General features: G+C 48.5%; 1 long non-coding RNA gene across 1 annotated transcript; it reads left to right on the top strand.

The window, feature by feature from the left end:
• Nucleotides 1–16,565: 16,565 nt before the first annotated feature.
• On the top strand, nt 16,566–18,415 carry LOC119089599 (uncharacterized). The gene is made up of 2 exons (XR_005093169.1): nt 16,566–16,800; nt 17,873–18,415. It is a non-coding gene; the product is annotated as an uncharacterized LOC119089599 (long non-coding RNA).
• Nucleotides 18,416–18,799: the final 384 nt, after the last annotated feature.

The raw sequence follows: 18,799 nt of genomic DNA, 5'->3' as shown, positions 1-18,799 counted from the left end.
CTTGTCCACCAAGCGCACCGTGCAGCTATCGGGATAAAATTTTCGTGCGCATGCAGATGCACCCTTTGCCAACTTGGTGCGGGGCTCCCGCTGCAAAATATGGGTCAGCAGGTCGTCATGACCCGTCTTGTGACGGGACATCGACAGGTGCGGGTGTTCTCCCTGGTGACCTTCGCGAAAGTGTGGTGGTCAGCCCAACGCCGCGCTAGCTTATGGGTCGCGTCATCTGCATTGTCGTGCGGCAGACTGCTGTATGGCTGTGCGGCAGACTGCATGGCTGAGCGGCAGACTGCATGGTTGTGCGGCAGACTGCATGCTGTGCGACAGACTGCGTGGCTGTGCGGCGGACTGCATGGCTGAGCGGCAGACTGCATGGCTGTGCGGCAGACTGCATGCTGTGCGACAGACTGCGTAGCTGTGCGGCGGACTGCATGGCTTCACGGAAGACTGCATGGCTGTGCAGCAGACTGCATGACTGTGCGGCAGACTGCATGGCTGTGCGGCAGACTACACGGCTGTGCGACAGACTGCGTGGCTGTGCGGCGGACTGCATGGCTTCGCGGCAGACTGCATGACTGTATGGTAGCCTGTATGGCTGTGTGGCAGACTCCATGGCTGTGCGGAAGACCATACGACTGTGCGGAAGACTGCATGGCTGTGCAGCGGACTGCATGATCCACAAACTTAGGCGAATCTCGCACAAATTCACATAAGCGAATTAGATTTCCCCAAACATCACCTCTCTTCTGCTACCCCTTTGATCGGGTTCCGAACAATTTCCGAAACTGCACACGTTATGAAACCATGCATCAGCGGTTGCGACAATCCACGTGGGCGACGCCGGAGACGGTGGGCGGGCAGCGCACTCCAAAGCATCCGACAGCGGGCTGGCCTCCGGTCCCCGGGCTGATGTGCCGTGCGGCCGGACTGCGTTTGGGAAGCCGTCTGCGCTGGGGCCACAAAGGCAGAGCATACTGGTGCATAACGGTTTATCGAGGGAGGAAAGATAGGCAGAAGCATTCATCTATTGTCGGGGAAATTGACCGTTCGGCCGGCATTTCTTGCGACACTATCATGGCGCACCCGTAATACACAAGCACATGAGTACTGCTATATGCTGTGTCAGATTAGTATACTGACACAAATTCATGTTACTGTAATGAAGTGCGTTTCGTTGCGAGGTGCAGCACAATAGCTGGAATGTTCAACATCGTGCGTTAGTTCTGGAACGCAGTATTTTGACTTGATCTAAAGCTATCCCAGGTTGGCTGATATGCTGTACCCTCATATCAATCCTAGCCGGGCAGCTATAAAGCTCACCAGCTGAACAAATTCCGCGTCTCGAGCCGTCATGGCACGCGCAGCTAACGTCACGAGCCCCGGGTCATTTATGGAGTTACTGGAAAATCTGCCGCGGAACAGGCGCTCTTGGCACATTATGTCGTGAACAGATGGGGCACATTGCTGCCGAGTGTTATATAGCACTAATGACATTCACTGCATCATATTTCAGACCCGGTGGTGCTCTAGGCGTACGAAATTTGTCGCTGCACCGCTGATTCTCTCTGAAACAAATATGTTTGGAACTCATGCCACCAGTACATTTGCCCAGCACCCAGCCACGTTGATACTTCTGTGTCCATATTTGTATCCCACCTGTTGTCCATGGTCAGGTGCCAGAGAGTACGCTACTCCCCCCCCCCCCCCAGCCCTGAGTGACAACATAGCCTTACGTGAACACAATAAAAGCAGGAAATGGACGAGAGATGCACCCCAGCTCAGCAGGAATGAAAGATACCGAAAGTGACCAAAAGAAGCTGCCTTTTTACCTATCATTTCTAATCACATGTTAGATAAAGCCCGGCCCACTTCGCCCATCTAGCAAAAGCCTATATGTAGCCTAATTACATATCAGACAAAGCAGCAGTTATTGAAGGAGGCAGTATGAAATTATAGCTTCTAGGGAGTGTCTCAGCTTTGCGGAATATTTTTAAAACATTCTCTGGTGAAACCTTAGGAACATTTAGTCTAATAATGGAGTTTGGCAGTGCCCTGCAGCACGATCAAGATATGGTAAAGAGATAAGTTTAAATCATTTGGTTGGCCAAATAACGCTGCCAACGCTTTGTAACAGCACTACACTTATTCCTTTCATGGTAGCCCCAGAGTGTTATCCGAGTCCGCGACAACTGCAGCTGTATCGACCGTCGTCATGACGACGGCAGAATCTGCTTAGGTCGTTGTCAGCTGATACGAGTTATAAGTACCACTTTTGAGCTGTTTTTACCCTCACACTGCAGGCCTGCGGGCTTAAAAGTGGCACCTCTACTGGTATAAATGATGTCATAGCAAATGGAAGTTTGTGATTGGCACAACGGGCGGCAAGGGCCAGTTACCAAGAAGCACATTGGTTGAAGTTTGAACCGGTGCGTGAATATAACCGTGCGATAATTCGTTCCCTTCACCCAAAGTGCGTTTCAAAAAGAGCCACTGTGCTAAAAGCCATAAGCAAAAAATCCAACCCATGGTATAACGATTCGTTAAATTGCGGGATAATAGTCTCATGCTTGCACACCTTTTTCTGTGCAACGAATGGTTTCAGCCCTCGTAGCAATCGCCACGCGAGCATTTTTACAAATAGGTGTGTTGCAAACTTTGCAGAACACATATGTTGGGAAAAGCCGGACAAATGAAATGTATTGCTGTCAAAATGGTGAACAGGAGTAAATTCACTTCCGCAAGAGTGGCTGCTTAAAATAGCAATTCTGAGCTTTTCAGTCGGATTTTGAGGGAACTGGCATTACTGATCAAAATAGACGCATCTGAACTATCAATAAATAGAAAAAAAACAATAACAAAGCATGCTCCCTTTACGGGAACATTCACTGGCTCTGTTCCACACTTGTATGGAGTTTTGGACCGAGACAGTAAATTTCAAAAGTGTTCTTGTAGTTCAAAGTTGTGGCCGTTTTAAGACTTAAAGGCTAAAGGGAATGTTCCACATCTTTAAATGTGAAGCTTTCCCCTTAAATGGCGTGTGTTAGTCGAATTGTAATTTTTTTGTGCACGTAGGATTGCCGGGCATTTTGATTTATATCGATTGCTATCCTTTAACTCTATGAGTTCGCTTCCATTGGTCAAATATTTCAAGTGTCCCTAGGTTTGTGCTGGAAGCACAAAGTTATCCGATGACCCCAAAATGTTGTGTTTTTTTTCATCACTTACTTACCGTTCATATCGCAAACGTAGCGTTAGCGTCAGTGAATGGTCTTCCGATAAGGGAACTCGTCAGCACTGGTAGCAAATTTCGAACACCACGACTGCGACTCTTGTGCAAACAACGCATTTGCTTACACCTTTACTGAAGAATTGAGGCGAGGCATTATTAGCACGATTGACGGATGGAATAATTGCTCCGACTGGCGTCATCGGCTGATGTGTTGGTTTGCACAATCTAACATACCAGAGAAGGATATTAATCCAAACAATTAATCCATCCGGAACGTATTTACTTCCATCGAAGGCCCTAGCACTAAACGTGTCACCGGCGGGCCGAATTCCGCTGATTCGACTGATGACGTCACAAGTGTACTCGGCTTGCAATAGCGAACGGCCGACACATGCCTACCGCAGTTTGTTGAGCTTTTTGAACGAGTTAATACTGTGGGCCTTTGAATATTTTTGGTTGAAATAAAAGAAGATTGTTTGTTCTCCGAGAAGACCATAATATCAGCTCCACAGCTTATTATTCCGCGATTGGCTCGCGCCCAAGCCAGGCGCCTATGGCTGGAAAGCCGGGTAACAGAGTGTCACTCAGTTTTCTCGGGAGCAAATTGCCTAATTGGAACAAAGTTATGCGCTAACTGAAATATGTTGTGGATGCAGCTTACAAAACTACAAACGAGAAATCCCCGTGAAAGGAAAGCTGAAGGTAAGGTCAGAGATCTCCAGACTTTCTTCACGTGGTAGCCTACAGGGGATGGGCCTAATGGAGCGTGTTTTGTCTTTTTTAAATGTATATGCTTTCTGGCTAAGTTATAATGCTGTGTTCCTCACGTGTCGATGTCATGATGGGATCAGGTCAAGATCATGCCATAGGTCAGCCTGGAAACTTGCTTAATTCATGTGAGTAATGCTGTATTTCAATGTTTTAAACAATATACACACATACATACATATATATATATATATATATATATATATATATATATATATATATATATATATATATATATATGAAGGTGTGTGTGTGTGTGTGTGTGTGTGTGTGTGTGTGTGTGTGTGTGTGTGTGTGTGTGTGTGTGTGTGTGTGTGTGTGTGTGTGTGTGTGTGTGTGTGTGTGTGTGTGTGTGTGTGTGTGTGTGTGTGTGTGTGTGTGGTGTGTGTGTGTGTGTGTGTGTGTGTGTGTGTGTGTGTGTGTGTGTGTGTGTGTGTGTGTGTGTGTGTGTGTGTGTGTGTGTGTGTGTGTGTGTGTGTGTGTGTGTGTGTGTGTGTGTGTGTGTGTGTGTGTGTGTGTGTGTGTGTGTGTGTGTGTGTGTGTGTGTGTGTGTGTGTGTGTGTTTGAACTGCGAGTTTCTAATCCTTCAGAAGTCAGAGCTAAAGACATAGTGGTGGTTGAGGCATGCCGTTCCAAGTTGCCGCGGCACGGTAGGGAAAGGCTCGCTTGGTGACTGCTAATCGGCACCTGGGCAGGTGGAGACACATTGACGTGGAGGACCAGTCTCCCTAAGTGAAAGGGAGGAACGCGGCCTGAAAGGAGGTTGGACGCCCGGGCGATTCTTTGCATCTAAGGGCTTTGATTACTTTTAAGCACGTCCCTCTATTTCACCAAGTCATCAATCTGGAGTCAGCCTAGAGATTCCAGAGCCGGGGGCATTTGCTGGCTGTTTTTTTTGCCTTCAGCACAAACCTGGCGGCAAAATTCAAAGCTTTTTGGATCCTGTACACCTGACAATCACGCCACCCCATGCGCATAGACAGTAAGTTATGTGTGGAAAATGTAGGTTTTGGTGATAAGTGTGAGAAAATCAGGTGTAAAGTAATGCCTGAGACGGTACAGTGAGACTATAATTTCGTACCATTTTTGTACAACTTTGTTGCCATTGCTGCCAGTATCTACAGTTTGGTCAGAATAACTGCAGGGTGTCTTTTTGGAAAACCGAACAGACTAGAAACACTCCCATTAACTGACCACCAACCCATTCGAATTCCCATGACCCATCTCTTATCGTTGCCGGCTTAGTCCAAAGGTCAGGTTTTGACAAGGTAAGGCAAAACCTTGGGCCCAAGGGCCTAACATTTTGCCGCTTGGTAATGGGTGCTGCCAAAGGCATGGCATTCATAGGTGTGACAACTTACGATACCTGTTCGTTTCCTCAGTTACCCGCGGCAACCGTGCGTTGTTCGCATGGTGCATCGACAGGGCTACACTGTGCTGGAATGCGCCGCGTGCCGCCCGAGCGCGGTGGTGACTAGGCCGCCGGCGCAGGCTTAGCAGAGCTCCGAACACGGGCGGGCAGGGCCTGGGCGGGGCCGTCGGCGAAGGCCGTGTTTATTGTCATGTCGTGAAGCCGGCTCATTATCAGTGATTTGTGAGCATACATTTTCTTACTTTCCACTTTGCGCGCCAGCCGTCCAGGGTCGGTGGGATTTCCCCAGCGGAGCGTGGAACGGCGAGCAAGCCGGGCATAGCCGGGAATTCCCCGTTTAACCGAAGACGACCATTAGGTCGAGAGGGGCCTGAGAGCTGGAAGCGGACCCCCCCCCCCCCCCCCCGCCCCTCCCCCGACGCTCCAGCCGATCGGCCCGCATCAACAAGGCGACGCCAGGTGCCCCCCGGAACGGCCATAACGGCGGCCCCTCTGTCAAAGTGGTCCAACGCACCAAGATACAAAGAGGCGACAGCCAGGTGACCGGCGACGCAACACGCGCACAGGAATGTGCAGATAACATGTGAGGAGCTTGCCGCTTCGCCCCAGGAACCCCGCCTCGCCGGCGCCGCCGTCGCTCCAGCTGGCATCAAGCGCCACGCCGCGTGGGAACTGGGCTAGAGGGAAACGCGCAGGGCCCACCCGAGGCGAGAGCGGGCGGGCCTTGCGTCGTCGCCAGCGACGCCACACCCGAGATCTGGCCCAGGGGCTCGTTGGGGCCGGACTCTGGAAGCAGCGCAGGACGGCCCGCCGACACATTGGACGGGGGGGCGAGGCGGCAAATCTATTGGGGCACGTAAGAAAACGAGGGCTGGCCGACCCAGCTGGAAGGGCCCACCAGAAAAGACGAAGAGTCTCGGGGAAAGTCACGACGGAGAGTCCGGGGAAGGCGCGAAAGTGAAGGTGAGCGTGGAGAGTCCAGAGAGGACGGAGTCTCCCGGGGAGTTCCGAGGAGCGAGGAGCGAGGAGAAGTGGTGGTGACAACCAGGCGGCGACATCTGGCCCTGTGTACAACGGGACACCGGTGCCAACATGCACGTGTGAATCCGCAGGCTGTTGTCCCTTTCCCTACCGGGCCATGAACGCTCCTGTGTCCCTTGGCCCCTCCCTACCGGACGGGCGCGGGCCACGGCCACCCTCCCGTCAAGTTAGGGGGGGGGGGGGGGGGGCGCTGGCCATGCGACCCTCCCGGACGGGCAATATGGTTCGAGCCCACTTCCATAATTAAGGAAGGAGGTAGGGGGACGTGACAGGTCACGTAGTTCGTCTATGTCTCAGTGATCTGGTAAATACAGGCAGCGGTCTGCGTGTTAAATGGTTTGGCGTGGAAGCGAGGCTGGAGTGATTCGGTCAGGCGGCGACAGGACACTCGCACCCGGCGTGGGGGGCATGGTGACCGAGGCCATGAGCATGCGCTTCGGCGCGACGGGTTGCCCGTTAGCCCGCACCGAGGCTATCCTGATTCATAACTAAAACAACCACCTCACCTCACATACTACACTTCAGGTGTGTTTCTGTTCTCGGACACATCAACAGATGACACATCAACCGCGACCATTATTTCCTGTTATATTACCGGCTGCGTCAAAATGATGATCCACGCGCGAGACTGTCGTCTGATGGATGTCTGCGATGTCTGCTCTTTCATCCGAAAAATGAAACAGTTTTTGTCATTTTTGAACCCCATTACAAAATCAGATGCCACCAGGGTTGTATTCGAGGCGTACCAAGAATGTTTTGTTCTGCGTGACGTCGCGTAGAATCTGTGCCTGCCGGACGCGTTCGCAGCGCGACACGATTTCTGTTCACATCTTCGTAACTTAAGTGCACGCGAGATCCAAACATTCACGTTCGGACGTACTACGCGTATTCCGAACAATGCAAACAGCAAATAATGCTGTTTGCAGCGTATAATACACCTTTTCATTTGCTGTTGCAGGTCCGGGGTGTGCACATTGGTTTGCAATTGAACTTCAAGCGTAAATATCTCTCTTACTTTAACCAAACGGCGGAAGAAGATTCCGTGCGTGCGGCGAAGTCTCTACGTAACGGCGCGTACATGTTTGTCGTTCGGATTGCAGCGAACATCAAAAGGCGTAGCATCTATTGAGACAGCAGTGGCATATATTCTTTGTCGTCCAGATGGCTGCGAATACACCCCAAATCTCGCTTTTGCTGCTCATGCTGAAAAAATACGAGAGCTTTTCGTAACTGTAATCGTGCATCGCACAGCCACCAAAGGTCAGTCACACGTTCAAAAAAATGTCATACACATTGATAACAGTACATAACTATCCTACAATGAAATGTAATGCATGAATATATATATATATATATATATATATATATATATATATATAATCATGATGTCACTTGCTAGGGTTAAATGAGATTGCTGACAAGACCACGAGGATTAGTAGCTATGTTATGACGAGATATGCTATTACATTAAAAAACATTTTAGTTACCTTGGAAGGAATGAGAGTTCTAGTTTTTGATACGTATACGTATACACTCACAGATGCATATACGCTCACAATTAAGTTGTCAATGCGATCCGTTAATCACAAAATTTGTTGTTGGAATATATGGGTGAGCTATGCACCCGTCTGAGTTGATATCTTCAGTAAGAATCTTTGTGGCTATTTAATGATAATTTCCATTTGATTGGCTTTCAATACAATCTGTGTGAGGTGGCAAACTTGAAAATCCGGTCCGGTCCTAATCCATGCTGTGGAAATTTCTGATCTGGTTTTATCTGGCCCGCGTATGCATCTTTAACCCGTAGATCGATCCAATACTTAAGTGCGCTTATGGTGCTGCATTTTCAGCCAGGCTCCCTTAAAGATTAGCTGCTGAAATGCACCCTGGACAGGCTCGACGTTTTCCGAGAACTGGTGGCGACGCTGCTGGTTCCAGGGGGAATACCGGACTAGAGTTGCACAGCTGGAATTTAAAACAGTACCTATGCTTCATGGTTCCTTCATGGTTCAGGATGCGTTCCTGGTGGCGAGGTTGGCTCACAAATTGCAGTTTAGCTAAGGCAGCATTCAACTGGCAGACAAGAAGGTGCATCCAGGTGCAGCCAACACCTGCAGCGCGGCGCAGTTTATCATCTCTCACAGCCCTACCGGTCATCCAGTCTCATCTTCCCTCGCGTGCCCCGACCTTCCGGTACGTTCCCCGCACTCCCCACAGGTGGCGCCGCGCGCGGCGTGATCAAGGCTACCTCCAGCGCTGCGCAGTACACTTCGCGCGGGGTTCTGACAATAGTTGCCCCGTCCCTACACAACAGCACGTCGCGGTTTGTCAGTGCGCAGAACGGCCGTCAAATACCAGGCAACACCTGTCACAGCTGCGGCCCGGTTGCCGTTATTGCATAAAGCCAAGCCGACGGCGCGGCGCGACCAGAGTTCAGCCATGTTCCGCGACACGACCGCGGCCCTGGCAGCAGGGGTGGTGGTGCTTCTGGTGGTGATGACAAACGTCGCCTCGGGTAAGCGTGCGTCTTGTACATGTGGGGAGACACGTCGTCTTAGTCGAGGATTGGGCACGAGTTATGGCTTGGTAATTTGTCCTGCTGGGAAAACCTACAGCCGTTGACGTTGGTATCTCTCATTCGTGTGGGAACATTAGTATTACTTTTCACTGCACTGGTAAAATGACAAAGCTACATGCGCAATGCCTCTTAAAGGGACTGCCTCACGTTTATATGGAGGTTTGAACTTGCACAGTCATTTTGGAGACGTTTTAGTGCCGTTCATAATCTTACCCTTCTTAAGACCTAAGCCTCTCTAGTTTCTGGGCAACACGCCCGTGAAAATGGGGTAAGGTGTATCGAAAAGACTATTTCAAAGTTGCCTGGGCAATTATGACGCGATAATAACGTCATTTGAATCCTGCCATTCCGTAAGCTTTGCGGCGAACAAGGCCAATAAAAACCGTAGTCGCGTCGTTCATATCTGGCGTTCGTGGGCACGATTGCCAGATACAACGGTCGTCAATTGGCTGCTAATCACCGCAGTGTAAGATGTGGTGACGTCGGCCAGCCATGACGCATCGAGGAGTACAATAACTGGGCAGAGAATTGTGCTGTCTAGAGCAGTCTTTCCATTTAAAAAGTATACCAATAGTTATGAGTGATGTTGTTTTCTCATATCTGATGGTTCTCTCAATGTCCTCAAATGGGAAACATTCCATCTGAAAGCAGTGTTCCGTTTTCCTATGGGGTTTTGAACTGAACTAGCCATCTTGAAGATCATTCAGTGCAGTTTATAGCCCTGCCCTTCTCAAGACCTAAACCCCTGCAGTTTCTGAGCTACGCGCCCGCGAAGACGCGGACAGTATTTCGGGGAAACTATTTCCAAGTCACCAAGCCATTCATGACGTCATAATAACGTTATTCAAATCCTGCCATTTCATAAGTATTTATGTTCAATATATATATACACTATATATACATATATATATATATATATATATATATATATATATATATATATATAGGGCATACTGTAGTGCATTTCAATATGTCTGGTATATTTCTACTTTGTAACTCCAGTTTTACACTGAACTTTGTTCTACCCGGCATCTATTGCCTTGATCGACACCCTCCTTCCGATTGCAGGCGCGTCCACGACTGACGTCATCTGCCACTACGACGACATCGGTCCTACGGTGCGGTGCCGCCCTGTGCCTGACGCCTGCCACAGTCATGCGGAGTGCGGCCCCGGCTACGGCTGCTGCTATTACGTGTGCAACAAGTCATGCCGCCCCACCTGTTCGGCCCAGTGTGAAGCGGGCACACGCTGCACACTGGACGCGGGCGGCACCACAGCCTCCTGTCAACCGTTCGTTCCGATCTATCGCTGAATCGTATGGCGCTAAAGCTGAACTTGAACGGTGCATGTCAAGGCTGCTGTCGTTATGCGATCGCGATGGGGATCTGATCGGAGGTTAGACGGAACATATTGCTGACCTGCCTCCGTGTCCACCAGTGAGAGGCTGCGAGTATTTGCAACGCGTGTGTAGAATGTAGCTGCACAACAAGAGTGAATAATATGGGCTTAATTTGATTTTCACAGTGGGTTAGTGCACTGACATTTTCTAAGATTTCTAGTGACCGTGTGAGTTTTCAATATATACCTTATTATCCGACAAGGAAATGGTTTACATGACATTTCATCAACGATCAAGACCGAAGCTGCGTGTATCCAACTAAGAATGAGTTATGTGAGACTCGACAACATTTTTTGGCCACGCCTTCAATACTCCCACATTATAGGACAGTATCCTACAGCATAGCCACCCACGAGGATCGTTTGAGGGCGTTTTACGCAGGCTGCGCCATTTTTACTTACGTTAGTACTATGAAGAACAATGCGGGCTTTGGGGATCATTTAATTTAAGCATCATTCATCGTCGATCATGTTTGAGTTTGTTAGCTGTTTTAGTACGGCATAGCTAAGAAGAGGGACGCAGATGAACAGGGCGAAGCCAAAATGTGGGAATTTGTTTTGTCGTATGTGCGTCAGACATGCCAACGAATGGTTTCAAAAGCTTCGAAAAGTTTCGGAAAGAATAGATCTGACATACGTGTCCATAGAAAAAACCGAATCTTGATCGTAGACAGCCAAACGCTATGTTAGCAGAAAATTCGTCTTTACATTTGTTTTTGGGATGTCTGCAAAACGTCTGTGTACGAAAATTGCCGTCAAAAGCTGGACAGCTGCAACATAAATGCTGTCTGCATTCTTGTGCGGAGACGCGCGCAGATTCAGAAGATTGTTAATCTACGCGCATCAACGAATCAGATTAGTCCAGACGTTTTTTTGCGGAAATGGCGTGGTTGTGCCTCATGTTAGAATAAATGTACATGTACTTTTTCACCGTTTGATGACCGTGGTATGCCTTAAGAACGCCCACATGACCGACCCAAGGAATCAGCTCTTGCACGCCGCCGTGCGACCGACGAGAGCCCGGCGATGTCGCGAAGGATGTCTTTGGATCAGCGTTTTTGTCGTTATCAACATTGGTTACGTCATAGAACATGCGTACATTAAATGCAAATTTGTGCACACATTCAGTGCGCAAATTCTAGCGAATTCACTATACGTAAGTAAAGCATGACGGCCCTATCAGAAACGCATGCATTTCGGCACCCGCAGCTACAAAAAAAGCATCGTAAGCCATGTTATTGTAAGCTGTGTTGTTATGAATCTAATTGGAACATGTTTTTAGCGGCGTTGAAAAAGGAGTTGAGACCGCATGATTGGGGTCAATATTCCTGTGCACGTTGCGCACATCACACCAAAGATCACATTCCTTTTGCGAAAAAGGCGCGTCTGAAGCTCATCGGCGGCATCTGAAATAAACAACACTGTTCTATTTACGCTTATTTCAGTAGCTCGATGAATCCGGTAAATTCCGTGCCTTCTGTCTAGGTCAAGGCCTCCTTGCCATTCAGGCTTCAGGGGCATGTTTTCACATTGGAAACTCCGTCATTCTGGCTCTGAGAGCCCATTCCCATGCCTAAAAGGAATGTTTCATGTTTTGAAAATCCTGTCGTTCTGACTCTGAGAAACCCATTGCCAAGCGGGGATGAGGTCAAGGCCGCGATTGCATTGGTTGCAGCCTCTGCAACAATGAGGACCTCGCGTCACTCATGGGCCGACAGGGCCTAATACAGGTCCTTGTCGGTAAGGGTCCCTGACCGACCAGGAGAACATTTACTGAGCAGGGTCGGCAAATGGACCCAAATGCCTGAGGATCTCTTGTGTTGGTTAGGGCTGTCTGCCAATGGAAGCGGATATGAGAGCTCAGATGAGAGTCTAGCGGATTGATGAGCTCAGATGAGAGTCTACAATGGACATGAGGAAGCCCATAGGGTGTCGGGCCAGGTCCCCCATTGCGGAGTAGGGTGCCTTCCGCGCCATTTCAGCTAACGGCCTGTTAAGCCGAATTAGGATATCTGTGCCAGTTATTGGACCGCAGTAAGAGATATTGTTGCGACAATGAGGACTACTGCGTCAATCTAGAACCAACTGCCCGGCGAGAGTCTCGGTCCCGGTCAGGGAAAGGACCAATGCAGGATGCATTCCTTTAAGTGCCTCCAGGTCAATCAGGGGGACCCGCCACCGTGTCATCAGACTGACAACTGGTATGCACCCCACCGTGGGACGCATTGGACTTTCAGCCCTTGGCCGGGAACGATAATGTCCCCTTAGTATGCACGCACGTGGCTCCTAGCCCAGAAAAGGCGAGGTGTCTCATTAGTGTTCAAAAGAGTGAATCAAAATGAGGTCGGAGAATAAAAAAGCCAGCGCATGTTTGCCAGGGAACGTTAATCCTTTTACACCATCTACTTATTGAACAAGTTACCTGAGAAATTTTAAGCCTGTGCACTCGCAATCTAAGGAGCAAGAACGTAAGCACCACGCAGCGGGTGCGCGCGTGCGAACGACCGTCGTGACAAATGCCTCCGAAAGTCTTCCAAAATCCATTCAGACCACTCAAACCTGAGGCTGCCGGATGTGTTTTACCGTTTTAGTTGAGTTTTGTCCTATGGAATGAATAATAGCTACAGCAACATACAACTTAGAGGTTCTCTCTTAACTCTTTCAGTTCCATCAAAAGTTTACGGGGCTGTAACTGCCAATCCGCCCCCATTACCAACTGCAAAACCGCACAAGTGAAATATCTGCCAAAACTACCTCTTTAAATGCGAAATGATGCTTTGAAGTGTTTACAGGGCACTCATTTCTATAAGTCATCATCTTTATCTGCTCGTTGGCCGCCACCGGGTACTAATAGCGTCAGGTCCGACGACGCGCGTCCTCTGGAGACTGCAACGCTGGGCGACGGGGTTTTTATTTCCAAGCTCGCGAGCGCGCGGGTTCAGAATTGTGCTACATTGTTTTGGGAATCGTTTCTGACTGAAGTTGATATTGTCAGACGGACAAAGCGTGGACATGTCAATATAATTTTTGACCCAATTTCAATCCACAACCATCGTTCACGGAGTCCTAAATATTTCTGCAGAGCCCAGAAAATAATCTGGCAAAGCCTCTGAGTTCTATTGGTTTAGAAAAAGTACACTTAACCATTGTGAAATGAAATGCGCCAGTGGTTGATTTCATGCGGTCATTTTACGGCCACTTCTTTCGGGTAATGCATTTCAAAATATGAATAAAATGAAATCTGCTGGTAGCGCCTCTGGCTTATGTTCCAGTTTAAGGCGGGAAATGAATTAAACGGAGAAAATCGTGTCCCCTTGAAATTTAATGGACTGCACTGGCTTTTTTTTTGGAAGGAGCCTTTCACTACCTGGGGCCATTTGTCAACACTGCACCCATTCTCCCTTCTTACCAATCCTCTGCTTGCTCCTCTGCTCCACATCTCGATCTCTAAGGATCTGTCTGCACATTTACGGAGGGAAACGCGTTTCGAGTGCAAATTACAGCGCTGATGCTAATGGGCCCTTTTCGTTTTTGGCTGGACAGCGAAAGTGCAGCTGATCCCAGATAAACGCCAGATATCCATCCAGCTGCAAGCAGGAGCAAAGGCTACTTTTGCTTTTAATATGTGTGTAGAGTAGCTTCTCGTAGTATCAAGACCTTCCTCATAAGTTGGGTTGGGGGAGGGGCTGATGGTACCTATTGCTGCCGTTGCTGTATTGCTGCAAACATTGTTGGCAACCCATCCCTATAAGGTATGCGCATAAGTAATATTTGGCAAAGGAACAGGACGTGTGAAGTAGAGCACTTCACGGATTCAATTTTCAGGATTCGGTACAGTCTAGTCCAGCTAGTTCAGATCCAACCTCCCCGCCGATCTACTTTTCCAAATTTATCAATTCAATGGTGGTAGGTGGTAGTCGTGGATGGTGCCTATTGCTGCCGTTGCTTTATTGCTGCAAACATTGTTGGCAACCCACGTCTATAAGACATGCGCATAAGGAATATTCACCAAAGGAACAGGACGTGTGAAGTAGAGCACTTCTCGGATTAAATTTTCAGAGTCCGGTGCAGCCCGGTCCGGCTAGGTCAGATCCCCGACATTCTGGCTTTCCGAGATATATCAAGCCAATTTAGTTCGCTCCAACTTACCAGAACAAATTTATCAAGTGAATCCGTGCGAATCGACTTTCCATGGACGACTTTCAAAAAAGTTACAGCAAATTCGGTTCGTCTGAGTGTCTTGAATTGAAGTTTATTGCTCTTTTCCATTTCAAAGGGTCATAAGTTGCCACAGGCCAATGGGTGTTAAGATTTTTGTAGCTTGCGACATTTTGGGAACGCAATTCTGCATGAAGACCAGAGCAAACAAGGATCATCATCATATTTATGAAATCCCAGATTTTTTGTCCAATAACTTAAAGCATCATCATGTCACAAGGGCAAATCGCTTCAGGTCTCAATAACCTGAAGGTGTGGGCACATTTCCTAGCAATTGCAGCCCGCAGGTTAGGTGCAACATGCCCACACATACCACTCGACAATCTCAGCGGCACCCAATTCACAAACGCGAGACTGCTTGCTCTTTCATCTGAAAGAATGAAGCAGTTTTCGTCATTTTTGAACCCCATTACAAAATCAGATGCCACCAGGGTTGTATTCGAGGCGTACCAAGAATGTTTTGTTCTACGTGACGTCATGTAGAATCTTTGCCTGCCTGACGCGTTCTTAGCGCGACACGATTTCTGTTTACATCTTCGTAACTTGAGTACACGCGAGATCCAAACATTCACGTTCGGACGTACTATGCGTATTCCGAACAATGCAGACAGCAAATAATGCGGTTTGCAGCGTATAAGCACCTTTTCATTTACTGCTGCAGGTCCGGGTTTGTGTTCATTGGTTTGTAATTGAGCTTGACGCGTAAATATCTCCCTTACTTTAACCAAACGGAGGAAGAAGATTCCGTGCGTGCGGCGAAGTCTCTACGTAACGGCGCGTACATGTTTGTCGTTCGGATTGCAGCGAGCATCAAAAGGCGTAGCATCTATTGAAGCACCAATGGCATAGATTCTTTGTCGTCCAGATGGCTGCGAATACGCCCCAAATCTCGCTTTTGCTGCTCATGCTGAAAAAATACGAAAGCTTTTCGTAACTGTAATCGTGCATCGCACAGCCACCAAACGTCACAGTCAGACCTTCAAAAAAAAATGTCATGCACATTGATAACAGTGCGCAACCATCTTACAATGAAATGCGATGCATGAAATATATAGCATGATGTCACTTGCTAGGGTTATATGAGATTGCTGACAAGACCACGAGGATTAGTAGCTATGTTATGACAAGATATGTTATTACATTAGAAAACATTTTAGTTACCTTGGAAGGAAGGAGAGTTCTAGTTTTTGATACCTATACGTATACACTCACAGATGCACATATACCCACAATTAACTTGGCAATGTGATCTGTTCATCAACAAATTTGTTGTTGGAATATATGGATGAGCTAGGTACGGTTCTGAGTTGATATCTTCAGTACGCATTTTTGCGACTATTTCAGTGATAATTTCCATTTGATTGGTTTTCAACACAAGCTGTGTGAGGCCGCAAAATTGAAAATCCGGTCCGGTCCTAATCCATGTTGCCGTGGACATTTCTGATCCGGTCTTATCTGGCCCGCGGATGCATCTTCAACCAGTAGATCGATCCAATACTTGAAGGGCGCTTATGGTGGTGCCTTTTCAGCCACGTTCCCTTAAAGATTAGCTGCAGAAATGCAGCCAGACAGGCTCGTCGTTTTCCGAGAAACTGGTGGCGACGCTGCTGGTTCCAGGGTAAATACCGGATTAGAGTTGCACAGCAGGAATTTCCAACAATACCGATACTTCATGGTTTCTTCATGGTTCATGATGCGTTCCTGGTGGCGAGGTTCGCTCACAAATTGCAGTTTAGCTAAGACAGCATTCAACTGGCAGACGAGAAGGTGCATCCAGGTGCAGCCAATACCTGCACCGCGGCGCAGTTACGTCATCCATCACAGCCCCACCACTCATCCAGTCGCGTCTGCCCTGACGTGCCCCGACCTTCCGGTATGTTCCCTGCACTCCCCACAGGTGGCGCCGCGCGCGGCGTGATCAAGGCTGCCTCCAGCGCTGCGCAGTACACTTCGCGCGGTTCTGACAGAAAAGTTACCCCGTTCCTGCACAACAACGCGTCGCGGTCTGTCGGTGCGCAGAACGGCCGTCAAATACCAGGCAGCGCTTGTCACGGCCGCGACCCGGCTGCCGTCATTGCATAAAGCCAAGCCGACGGCGCGGCGCGAGCAGAGTTCAGCCATGTTTCGCGACACGACCGCGGCCCTGGCAGCATGGGTGGTGGTGCTTTTGATGGTGACGGCGAACGTCGCCTCGGGTAAGCGTGCGTCTTGTACATGTGGGGAGACGCGTCATCTTTGTCGAGGATTGGGTACGGGTGATGGCTTGGTAATTTGTCCTGCTGGGAAACCTACAGCCGTTGATGTTCGTATCTCTCATTCGTGTGGAAACATTAGTATTAATTTTCACTGCACTGGTATATTGACAAAGCTACATACACAATGCCTCTTAAAGGGACTGCCTCACGTTTATATGGAGGTTTGAACTTGCACAGTCATTTTGGAGACGTTTTAGTGCCGTTCATAATCTTGCCCTTTTTAAGACCTAAGTCTCTCTAGTTTCTGGGCAACACGTCCGTGAAAATGGGGTAAGGTGTATCGAAAAGACTATTTCAAAGTTGCCTTGGCAGTTATGACGCGATAATAACGTCATTTGAATCCTGCCATTCCGTAAGCTTTGCGGCGATCAAGGCCAATAAAAACCGTAGTCGCGTCGTTCATATCTGGCGTTCGTGGGCACGATTGCCAGATACAACGGTCGTCAATTGGCTGCTAATCATTGCAGTGTAAGATGTGATGACGTCAGCCAGCCATGACGCACCGAGGAGTACATTAACTGGGCAGAGAATTGTGCTGTCTAGAGCAGTCATTTCCATTTAAAAAGTGTACCAATAGTTATGAGTGATGTTGTTTTCTCATATCTGATGGTTCTCTCAATGTCCTCAAATGGGAAGCATTCCATCTGAAAGCAGTGTTCCGTTTTCCTATGGGGTTTTGAACTGAACTAGCCATCTTGAAGATCATTCAGTGCAGTTTATAGCCCTGCCCTTCTCAAGACCTAAACCCCTGCAGTTTCTGAGCTACACGCCCGCGAAGACGTGGACAGTATTTCGGGGAAACTATTTCCAAGTCACCAAGCCATTCATGACGTCATAATAACGTTATTCAAATCCCGCCATTTCATAAGTCTCTATGTTCAGTATATGTAGGGCATACTGTAGTGCACTTCAATATGTCTGGTATATTTCTACTTTGTAACTCCAGTTTTACACTGAACTTTGTTCTACCCGGCATCTATTGCCTTGATCGACACCCTCCTTCCGATTGCAGGTGCGTCCACAACTGACGTCATCTGCCACTACGACGACATCGGTCCTACGGTGCGGTGCCGCCCTGTGCCTGACGCCTGCCGCAGTCATGCGGAGTGCGGCCCCGGCTACGGCTGCTGCTATTACGTGTGCAACAAGTCATGCCGTCCCACCTGTTCGGCCCAGTGCGAAGCGGGCACACGCTGCACACTGGACGCGGGCGGCACCACGGCCTCCTGTCAACCGTTCGTTCCTATCTATCGCTGAATCGTATGGCGTTAAAGCTGAACTTAAACGGTGAATGTCACGGCTGCTGTCATTATGCGATCGCGATGAGGATCTGATCAGAGGTTAAACGGAACATATTGCTGACCTGCCTCCGCGTCCACCAGTGAGAGGCTGCGAGTACATGCAACGCGGGTGTAGAATGTAGCTGCACAACAAGAGTGAATAATATGGGCTTCATTGGACTTTCACAGTGGGTTAATGCACTGAAATTTTCTAAGATTTCTAATGACTGTGTGAGTTTCTAATATATACCTTGTTCTCCGACAAGGAAAGGGTTTACGTGACATTTCATCAACAATCAAAATCCGTGCGTGCATCCAACTAAGAATGAGTTATGATGTGAGACTTGACTACATTTTTTGGCCATGCCTTCAATACTCCCACATTATAGGACAGTATCATACAGCATAGTCACCCACGAGGATCGCTTGAGGGTGTTTTACGCGGGCTACGCCATTTTTACGTACATTAGTACTATGAGGAACAATGCGGGCTTCGGGGATCATTTAATTTAAGCATCATTCATCGTCGATCATGTTTGAGTTTGTCAGCTGTTTTAGTACGGCATAGCTACCAAGAGGGACGCAGGTGAACAGAGCGAAGCCCAAAATGTGGGAATTTGTTTTGTCGTATGTGCGTCAGACATGCCAACGAATGGTTT

Source organism: Pollicipes pollicipes, unplaced genomic scaffold, assembly GCF_011947565.3.
Source record: "Pollicipes pollicipes isolate AB1234 unplaced genomic scaffold, Ppol_2.1 Scaffold_3087;HRSCAF=3621_pilon_pilon_pilon, whole genome shotgun sequence".
NCBI classification, from domain to species: domain Eukaryota; kingdom Metazoa; phylum Arthropoda; class Thecostraca; order Pollicipedomorpha; family Pollicipedidae; genus Pollicipes; species Pollicipes pollicipes.
This window is presented reverse-complemented; position numbering and strand designations above follow the sequence as displayed.